Source organism: Galeopterus variegatus, unplaced genomic scaffold (assembly GCF_000696425.1).
Source record: "Galeopterus variegatus unplaced genomic scaffold, G_variegatus-3.0.2 Scaffold424, whole genome shotgun sequence".
In the NCBI taxonomy this organism is placed as follows: domain Eukaryota; kingdom Metazoa; phylum Chordata; class Mammalia; order Dermoptera; family Cynocephalidae; genus Galeopterus; species Galeopterus variegatus.
The window spans coordinates 303,722-313,914 of NW_007726535.1; positions in this window are offsets into that span (position 1 = coordinate 303,722).

Genomic DNA, 10,193 nt, shown 5'->3' on the forward strand with positions numbered 1-10,193 from the left:
CACTGAGGGTTGCGATCCGTTGCCGGACACGAAAAAAAAAAAGACAAAAAAAAAAAAAAAGAATATCATCTTTATGATTTCTTAGATAAGATACAATAAGCACATACTGCTAGGGAAAGCAGTCTTTCTCGTGGGTCAAATCCCATTTGACCTTATGCTAGTAAGACACCATGAGAATGAAAAGACATGCTGCAGTTTTTGCAACTCATTTTTAAAAAAATCCTAGTTTAAAAGGTATAATTTTATTCTACTGAGACATAAGGATTAAAAAACAACAATTTGTCTCAAATGGTTAGGGCCTTGGTTTATTAAAAAGTACATTATCTGAAGTTTATATATAGTTTAAAGATGAGAATATTTCAAGTTAAGTTTACTAGAGATGTGTTTCACAGGTGCACCCACAAGGACAGAAGCGTTTTAGTTTTGTTTTTTTTAAGTACACAGAAGAATCTTACCACGTCAAGTGATCCTTCCATGTATGCATTACCAGAATGTTATCAACCGGTTTTTTAAGGGACAGTGGTAAAACCGATTATTGACAAAGGCTCATATACAGAATATATGTTAAAAAAATTCAACAAATAGTAATGAGCAAAGTACTTTAGAAGCCACTTTACAAAACAATACTGTGTCCAAATAACAAAAGTGTTCACACTCTGTAGAAATCAGGGAAATACAGAAAAACGACTACCACCCATCATACTGGCTGTAATTAACATGCCCACAATCCCATTCTTAGGTATATTTATCCTGAAGAAACTTGTATATGGAAACAACTCAAACGTCCACCGAGAATAGAATGGATAAATCATGGCACACTCATTCGTGGAGTACTACATGGCAGTGAAATGAACAAGCTACGGGTACAGATATGACCATGGATGAATCTCACAAGCACAATATTGACAAAAAGCCACAAAATACAGATAATAGGCCTCTATTTATTTCAAGTTTAAAAAACAGGGAACTGAAACTGCATTGTTCAGAGGTTCATGTGTAGATGATGAAAGCCAGGAAACGATTCCCCTCCTGGTCAAGACACTGGTCCCCCTCTGGTGAGGAGGAAAGGCTGTGATGGGGCTGGGGCACGTGGGAGGTGATAGGGTTTGGTGTTGTTTTTTCTCATTGTTCTTACAAGTGTGTGTTTTATATTTGTTAAACTGTTATGCATTTTTCTGTGTGTATGTTATACTTCATGATAAAAAAGATAACAGGCACAAGCAGAACAAAGGTAAGAGCACCACTGCCAGGCAGACTGTGGGGTACCATACCATGCAGAGATGCTGCCTGGCTCCCCATCCCTCTAAAACCTGGCCCATGAGAGGGATGTCCCCACTTCACTGCCCTCTTCCCAACCCACACTCAGCCTCCCTGAACTTCCTGCCACAGTGTTCCTGCTGGGGTTAGGGAATAAACTCTTATCTTCTTGTGTTTCCCCATGAGGCGCTTCCCACCCCCAGCCCCCCTCTGCACCCCTGAACTGCCTGGCTCGGCCCTCCGGGCCTGCTTTGCCATGTGCTGCCTGCCCTCTGGCATGTGCTAAGACCCCCACAACTGTGGTAGAGGCCCCAGGATTGGAATTGGAAGAGTGGGGTGTTCATTTAAGCCCCCTCACACCAAACATGTTTTGCACTGGCTTTGAGCCTTGAGTCCACACGAATAACCTATGTGAAGTCCAAGGCTTTGGGGATGGCCAGTGTGTGCACAGGGGCTGCCTAGGTACCACGCTGGCTTCCAGCCTTGGCGGTTCCCCACAGTACTTTGGTGCCACAAGCTGGTGCTTATCACAGCATGGCCCTGGCAGGAGGTTCCACCCTGCTGTTGTAAGCAGGGTCCATGTGAGGTGTGACCCCGGCAACTCAGGGCAGTGGTCAGGGGGTGGTCACAGGCTCAGATCCATTTTCTTTAATAGGTGAGGCTTTAGCAAGCCTGAGCTGCTGGGTTTGGTGAGCAGTGGGGGGGCCTTGCATAGGCTTTGACCCCAAACAGGCAGTGCAGAGGAGGCTGCCAAAGACTTGTGTCTTCTGAGGCATGGGTGGGGTGGGCAGGACCAGGCTCGCTGCCTTTACTGTGTTCTCAGCCAGGTCCGATGTTGGCAGTTTCAACTGCGAAGGCTGGAAGGGTCTGGAGCACACTGGGGTATGAATCTCATGCCACCCATAGGGAAGTGGTGACAGATGAGCTGTTCCCAAAGCTTCCTGCCAGAAAAGGGGCTGTGAGGGATCCTCCTGAACCCACAAGGCACATCCCCAGGCCCTCAGAGTTACTCCTCTGTGTGTGGTGAGGCTTAGCCTTGACCTTGCAGCTGGGAGACTAAAGCTGGGCTTTGCCCACAGTTTGTTAATGGACAACAGCATTAAAAGGATTCAGGGCCCTTCAGAGAATATGCTATTTTCTTGAGTTGAGATAGGGAACTCAATGAAACCAATGCACACCCCAAAGCTAGCAAAGGCCACATAAATAGTTTGTGTTGGAGCCGTCCATCCCTAGGGAGTTGAATTTACTAGGGAGATCCAGAAGGAACTGGAATGGTTTGAAAAACACACTGCAGTCTTACTCTCAGAGCAGGAGCAGTGGGGAATTAGAAAAAGAGACCAACTGTGGAAGAGGAATGTCCCTAAGAAAAGGTGAGGTGTCAGGAGGTGGGCTGGGCAGAGATGAGAGGTTAAAGGGACCCTGGAATGGACCAGGTTGGACAGACCAACTCAGGTAACAGGAAAGCTCCTCAATGTGAGGGGAGGGCTGAACTTTGGGAAAGAGGAAAGGCCACCCTCAGGGAGCCAGGTGACCCAGAACACTCTTGAGGGGTGGCAATTTGAGGCTGCAGACAGGGACTCCGTAAGGACCAGAAGTCATCCCATGAGCCTAGGCAGCTGTCAGAGGCTGTAGGAAATCTGGGCAAATTCCAGGACTGAAGATTGGCACCAAACACTGAAAAGATTTTGGGGTACGTTTGAGGACAACACAGTTACTATGGGTGGGGGTTCTGGAGATTGCTTGGGCCCTAAGGGAATATGTTGTATGGATTAGATCTCAAGGAAGGCTCAGCTGAGCCCTCCTAGAGGAGAGCAGAACTGGTTGGGAGAGAGGAGCTGGCAGCAGGGACAGTGGCCATCTCTGGGGTGGAGCCACAGGACTCTTCCTCATCAGTGGGTCCATGTGTTGAACCTAGAATTGACTGCTTTTGCTTTCTCTCGCCATCGGAGATCCCAAGAGACAAAATCTAGAGGAATGTGTCAGAAAAAGTAATTGTTTGGGCCAGAAAGCAAAGAGACAGTAAATGGAGGGAAGGCACTGAAATCCAACAAAAATGGCTACTAGCCCTCTGTGTGGTAAAGAAGAGGAATTAGACCAAAGCCAGGAGTTGGCAAACCGCCAGGGGCTAAGCTGGGCCGTCCTGGAGCCATGAGCCAACAGCAGTGTGAGAAGCCCAGTGGTGGAGACATATCCTCCACTACTGAAAATTGTGTTGCGGAAACAATTCCACTTGAGGCTGGGAACATCCCAAATGCAGGACAGCTAGTGTCCTGAGAACCAACGGGACAGAGCTGCTGCTCCTCGGCCTTTAGCTCAGGAAGCTGCTGGGCTGAGGTTCCAGCAGGATATAAGCTGACACGGGCTGGGGGAGAATCTCTCAGGACTGAAGGCATCCCTGCACTGGGCACAAGAAGGAAATGGAAATTACGAGATTTCAAGCATATTGGAAGGATGAAGGTATAAAGACCCAAAGCCAGGGCTGTCCCCAGGGCAGGGAATGACCATGTGTGAGAGGACAGGAGTGGCACAGATGCACTCAGAGAGGAGAAGGAATATGGTGGAAGTTGCTCCCCTGCCCCATCCCAACATGGTGAGACAGGCTAATGCTAACCCTCCACCGGGGTCAGCTATGGTGTGGGGTCTGGGCTATGACTCTCTTCCCTGTTCACTTCGCTTCCATCAGTTTTCAGGACATTCCTGCTGGGTTCTTGAGGCAGCAGGAAGAAGGTCTACCCAGGGCTGAGTACTGGATTCTGAGGACATCCAGTGGCCTGCAGGTTGCTCTGGGGATTTGTCGGTGGTGGGTGGGCAGGAGGCTGATGCTGTCACCATTTGGCTCATCCTAGTAACTCTGGATCTTTTAAAAGTGGAGCACATGACAAGTAGCTAAAATGCTGAGAAGTGAAGATGAAAATCCCCAAATATCAGGAGTGACCCAGCCTTCTCATGCCTGCCTGGTGGGTATGTAGGCACAAAACTTCGGAGAGAAAGTTACCACCACTGGGCTCTCACAGACCTCTGGGCTCTCTTTGAAAGTTTGGGGCTTTAATCCTTGGACCTTAAAACTTTCCGTTTTTATTTTTTTGGACTTCAACCTAAAAGGGCAAGGGAATTTAATTTTTTGACTTAAATTTCACCCTAGGAAATTTGTAATGAGAGAGGGTATTACTATATTGCTTTTTATTGGGGTATCTTTGTCATTTTATATTTTTGCAGAACTTCTGAGCCAAATATGGGTTTTGAGGTTGGACCTAATTTGAGGTTGAAACAGAATAGGAAGAGAATTCTTAGTTTGGGGTCCAATGTGCCCTTAGAGTTAAATAACATTCAGTTCCGACCCAATTCAAGGCCTAGGTGGGGGGCTCTAAACCTCCCACAGGTCCCAAAAGGAGGAGCAGATGGTATAGGGAGAGCCTCCCCTGAGGAGAGCCTGGGGGACAGTTGAAGCTGTCCCAGGGACCTTTTCACTCCCTCTCTCCCCACAACTCGTCTTGGCAAGCAGCAGCAATATTGCTGACCCATGGGTTGGGAGATGGGAGTGGGCAGCTTCAACTCAGCTGTCTTGGTATCTGGCCCGTTTACCATGTGGGTGCCCAGCGGTGCCCTCTAATATGGGGTGAAGCAGAGCAAGCTGCCCAGTTTGCAAAGGTCTCCTTCACCCCAGACCCCTAGTGAACTCCCAACAGGCTGCTGATGAGCAGCTCTCCTGGGGCGTGCTAAACACCTGGCCCCCTACTTGGGCCTCTAAAGAAGAGCTGTTCCATGGGGCCCCCACTCTACTCTTGCCCTTCTCATTCCTTCTCATCACTAGCCTGTCAGTTGGGCCTGTCCCCAGAACCCCTGATACTCATTTTCTCTTCTGGAAATGAACCTTAAACTATCATTTCAGGTAACCTGTGAGCCGGAAGGCCCCTGCAGCTGGGGCCTCAGAAGGGAAGCAGTGGCCCTGATATATGGGCCTGGAGACTGACATGAACCTTTGGCTTTGCAGTCTTCTGCTGAGCTGGGCCCCCAGGGCTGCCCTGTCCTTTTGCATGTGCTCTCCTCCCCTGGGGGCCCTTCTCTGGCCCCCTGCCTCTTCTCTGTGGATCCCTGGAAAGGCAGGCTGAGCTACCCCGGGCATCTGGGGCCTGGCTGAACCAGAATAGCAACTCCTCAGTTTTGCAGGCTCCTCCAACAGGCCTTGGGTAGGCGGAGCTCCGGTGCTGGGATGCCCACCAATTGTGCTCAGAGTTTGACTCCTAAGCTAGTGCTCTCTGGTGGCACTTGCCTCCACCAGGGCAAGGTACAGGAGGTTCCCTTGAGAAGGGCTCCTCTGCCTAAGGCAGGATCAGCATTGAGTAAAGGCCAGAGCCATTTCTCTGAACAGGCAAGGCCCAGGCCTGGATCCAGGGCCTCTTGAGTCCACCTTCCCCCTTTAGCCTAAAGAGTCACCAGAGGTTCCCGTGTGAGCGGCCTTTCCCAATTTCCCAAGAGATTTCCCCAAACATCACCTCGTGTTAGCCACACGACAACCCTGTGAGGTAGGAATTAGCAGCCCTGTTTTAAAGAGGAAACTGAGGCCCAGAGAGGTAAAGTGGGGGGGCTTTCCTCAAGGTCAGCCGGCAAGTGAATGGCAGGGCTGGCCTCCAGCACAGTAGCAGGAAGAGAGCGAGGATGGTCCAAGCAGGATGCCCACCCCAGCCTCAGGGAGCTCAGTGCCCTCCCTTCCAAGCCGGGGCCTTTTTTCTCCCAATTCTTCTACACTTTTTCTCTCATGTTTTGCCTCCCCACTGACATGTATGTCTTCCACATGAATTTTCAACAGCTCCTCACAACAGTCTTATAGGACAGGCAGGGTAAAGATGTAAAGGTAACAAGGAGCACTGTGAGCTCGCATGGAGCTCCCAAAGGCATTTCTAGGATCCAAACTGGCCTTTCTGGCTTCCACCCACCACCCTTTAAAGAAGTGCACCTGTGGGTTCAAAGTTCAGCCTGCCTGGCTCTGTGTGTGCGTGAGAGGGCAGGGAGAGCTCTGCTTAGGGGCAAAGACCCTCCTCCTGTCCAGAGGAGGGGTGTTTTTTGGGGTAGACACAAATTCCAGGAACCTTTCCTGCCATGTGTTGAGGCAGACGAGGTGGGGAGAGTCAGGGGGAGAGGGAGCTTGTGTATCAACAGTAAATTAGCCAGAATTAAGAGTAAACCAGTAAACCAGCCCCGGGATGGTTTAAAGGCTTATCTTCCCTTGAACCCTCCAGTGGCTAACCTTGAGCTCTGCAGAGCAGCTGCCATTACACAGAGTAGAGGAGGATTTACAGCAAAGGTAAATGGAGCTCAAACTTCAGGGCCTCTCTCTTCCTTGGGAGGGGCCCTAGCAACGCTCTTATGTGCTTTTGGCAAATTTGCAGAAGATATTTCTTCAAGTTGGTTGAGAGCCACTGTCTCTTTCCACTGCAGACTCCCTCTGTCACATATCTCCTGTCCTATTGGAGTGGCTGTGTGCATTTTGGATGTGGTTGAGCAGGAATAAAATTGGGGGATCATTTTGTATGAGTTTAGTGGCATAAATGCATGTGCTTTGAAGTCACTTCTGGGTCTACTTAAATTACTATAACTATCTCGGTGCAGAAATGACTTCCAGAGAATGCCTACTGGCAAAGAAAAGACAGAATTATCTTTTTATTCTCTCCATAGGAAATATTACAAAATCATTGTTGCAAAAAAAGATGATCAAAGAGTCTGTAGCCAAAAAATACGCAGGGAGGGAGTATTTTAAAGGTGAAGGTGTGTCCAGCTGTTAACATAAATGTCAGGATTTTATTCTGGAATTTGTGGTGTTAATCACCTTTTTTAAAATTTGTAATTTCTTTTCTCAAGAAATTTTTTTCTGTATTTAAAAAAAGGATTTCTTATCAGTGTTGACAATGCTCTGGTTTTCTGTTCAGCTTCATTTTCCAACCAACTCTTCACTCAAGACTCAGTGCCCCCCAGTGCTTATTGATCAGCCTCTTATCAGCTATTAATTAGGTCTCAAATATTCTCCATGGCTCTGTTCTCACACCATAACATCTGCTGCTCTCTAGAACTGAATACCCCACTTAATGCCTTTTAACTATAACATGACTTAATAGTTTCCTTATCCCAAACTTATTGATTCCTATGGGAATTATCATCCACAAGTCACACATGAGGAAACTGAGGTCAAGGCCAATGGTAAGGTGAAGGACGTGACAGTGTTAAAGGTGACACAGCACCACATGAGGGATGAGGCCAAGGCAATTGATGAGGTCAAGATAGCTGCCATGCTTTTTCCCAAGGCAGTTCCAGTTGGTGATAAAATTAACTGTCTCTAAAAGATTCCTGGCCAGTTCTCCCTCACAGCAGCTGCCTCCCTCTGGAGTTGGAAATGCCTTGGTTTACACGGTTTCATTCACAGGCCGTCTTAGCTCTACTTAAGCAGAAAAGAACTGAAATGAAATGCCGAAGATCACTCAGTTCGTAAGTGACAGACTTACAGAGCATCACAAATATTAGCTCAGCATACAGGCAGCCATGTTAGAGCTTAATGCTGAGGAAAGAGCTCTGCTTGAACAATGAACAATCACTGCAGTTTGTAGGAGTAACAAATCAAGGCCATACATAGCTCGGCTACTTGCAAAACTAACAGCCTCGTTTGAAGTTGCAGGTGTTCTGGGATGGAGATAAAGCCAGAGCCAATAAGTCTAACTGCAGTCTTCACAGGACTGAGCCCAAGGATGAAGATTAAGACATGCTGATCTGCACATAGTCACTGAAAGAAAGTGAACCTAAACGCTGGGTACTGATCAAGCTTTATTAAAGGGAAAGAATCTTCCGGGCTGCACTCAAAATGGAGAGCAGCAGCCAGGGCTGCCCTCAGAGTGGAGAGCAGCCCCAGGCATTGGGGTGGGAGAGCTTATGTAGGCTTCAGGGCTGGCTGATGCAATCAGGGAGGGGTTTTGTGCTGATGCAGAAGCTATGCGACCAGGGTTGAGAATTGCACCCTTGAGGAAGCAAAAGCATTTCTGTTTCTCAGAAATCATGAAGTTTCTTACAAAGGCAGGGGCTGGTTACCATTTTGTGCTTGGCTTTTCCTAAAATGGCACCAGTTATGTTCAGAACCTGTCACCAACCCTATCCCTCCTTTATTTTTCGATACACTTCTCCCTTTGTCCTTTTGTTTTCTATAAACCCCCCAAAACCCTAAGACTTGGAGATAATTCTAGTCTGTCTCCTCAGAGGTCTGATAACGAACTTCTTGCCTTGCACCGGGATTGTGCACTTTAGTGATTTTGGAGCTAACAGTGGTCATCATACTGATCCTGAATTTTAAGAATTGCTGAAGGAAAAGATGTGAAAAAATGTTTCCTAGGGTCAAGCTGTCTGTTGGTGGAAACTTTAGAGACAATTATACTTAGATGTATCTTTGCTTAAATCATTTGAGGAGAGGTTATATTTAATTTAATTTAATTTATTTATTTAAAAGATGACCAGTAAGGGGATCTTAATCCTTGACCCAGTGTTGTCAGCGCCATATTATACTTAGATGTATCTTTGCTTAAATCATTTGAGGAGAGGTTATATTTAATTTAATTTATTTATTTAAAAGATGACCAGTAAGGGGATCTTAATCCTTGACCCAGTGTTGTCAGCGCCACGCTCTCCCAAGCTAACCAGCCATCCCTATATAGGGATCCCAACCCAGGGCCTTGGTGTTATCAGCACCACACTCTTCCACGGGCCAGCCCTAGGAGAGATTATATTTTAGGTAATGATCACCGTTTGACCAACTTAGCTTTTCACAAATTGTACTTTGGAATGTCATGTTGTTAATTTTACTGATGTTACTCTTTTTCATTGTTTAAGCTATACTTAGCCATAGATAACTTTCATCACACTGCCCATGTCTTTGTGTCCTTTTGAAATGATTGAATCTACTGATTTTTCTTGTGAAACTTCCTTGTCTTTACAATAAAAAAACAGAAGCTAACTTTGAATCGGGTGCACCTAGTTTCCTAACAGAGGAGTTGCTGAGGTGCTTCTCATCGCATTCATGGTGCTTTGAGTAATCCTTTTTTTTTGGTCTCTGTTACACAGTGAGAAGTGTAACATCCAGCCACATGACAAAGCAGTCTCTGAGATCCCTTCCTGCTCCAGAGCTGGGATCTTGATTCAGGTCAAAAGACCTTTTGTCTCTTTTCCTATTATCTGTTCCACCACCACCACCTTTTCCCCCGCTTTCTTTCCCTGCCCCAACCCTATACATAAAAAATACTGACCAAAATACTGACAAAAACTAGTAGGGGTTCATTACGGTTTATAAGGCTGGGGAATGACGCCACTGACTTGGCGTTGCCCAGAGGCCGACTCCGTTTCTTCCATCTTCCTACCCGGCCCTCTCCATTTTTCGAGTCCACCCCTCTTCCCTTCCCCTCTCCTCCCTCTGGGACCCTGAGTTCCTTCCACCCGGGCTGGCCTGAGACTCTAGGCTCCCGCTGAAAGCCCGGAGGCGTTTCCGTCCCTCCCCCCCGCGGGCAGAGCTGGAGTCCCGATCCTAGCCTTCTGCCCTGGATCCCAAACAATCTGAGGTCCCCGGGTCCTTTCCTTCCCACCCTACGCTGCCACTCCCAGGTAGTTTTCCCGCCCCTTCCCTCCAGAGGCGGAGGCCGCCTGGCAACCACCGAGGCCCCTGCCCGTAGTGGCCGCTGGTCTCCGCCTCCCAACGGACCAACGCGTCCGTTACTCACGCCACCTGTTGCCAGGGCAACCCGCCCACTGACCCCCCTCTTCCCCCAGCATGCTCTGCGCGTGGGACTGAGCAGCACGCGGCAGGATGAGGGTGGGGCTGGCGAAGTTGATGAGTCAGCCCGTCCCCAGCATTCTCTGCGCGCGGGGCAGGCTCCGCGCGGCGCGGCGAGGCGGGGCCGGGGGCGGGAGCG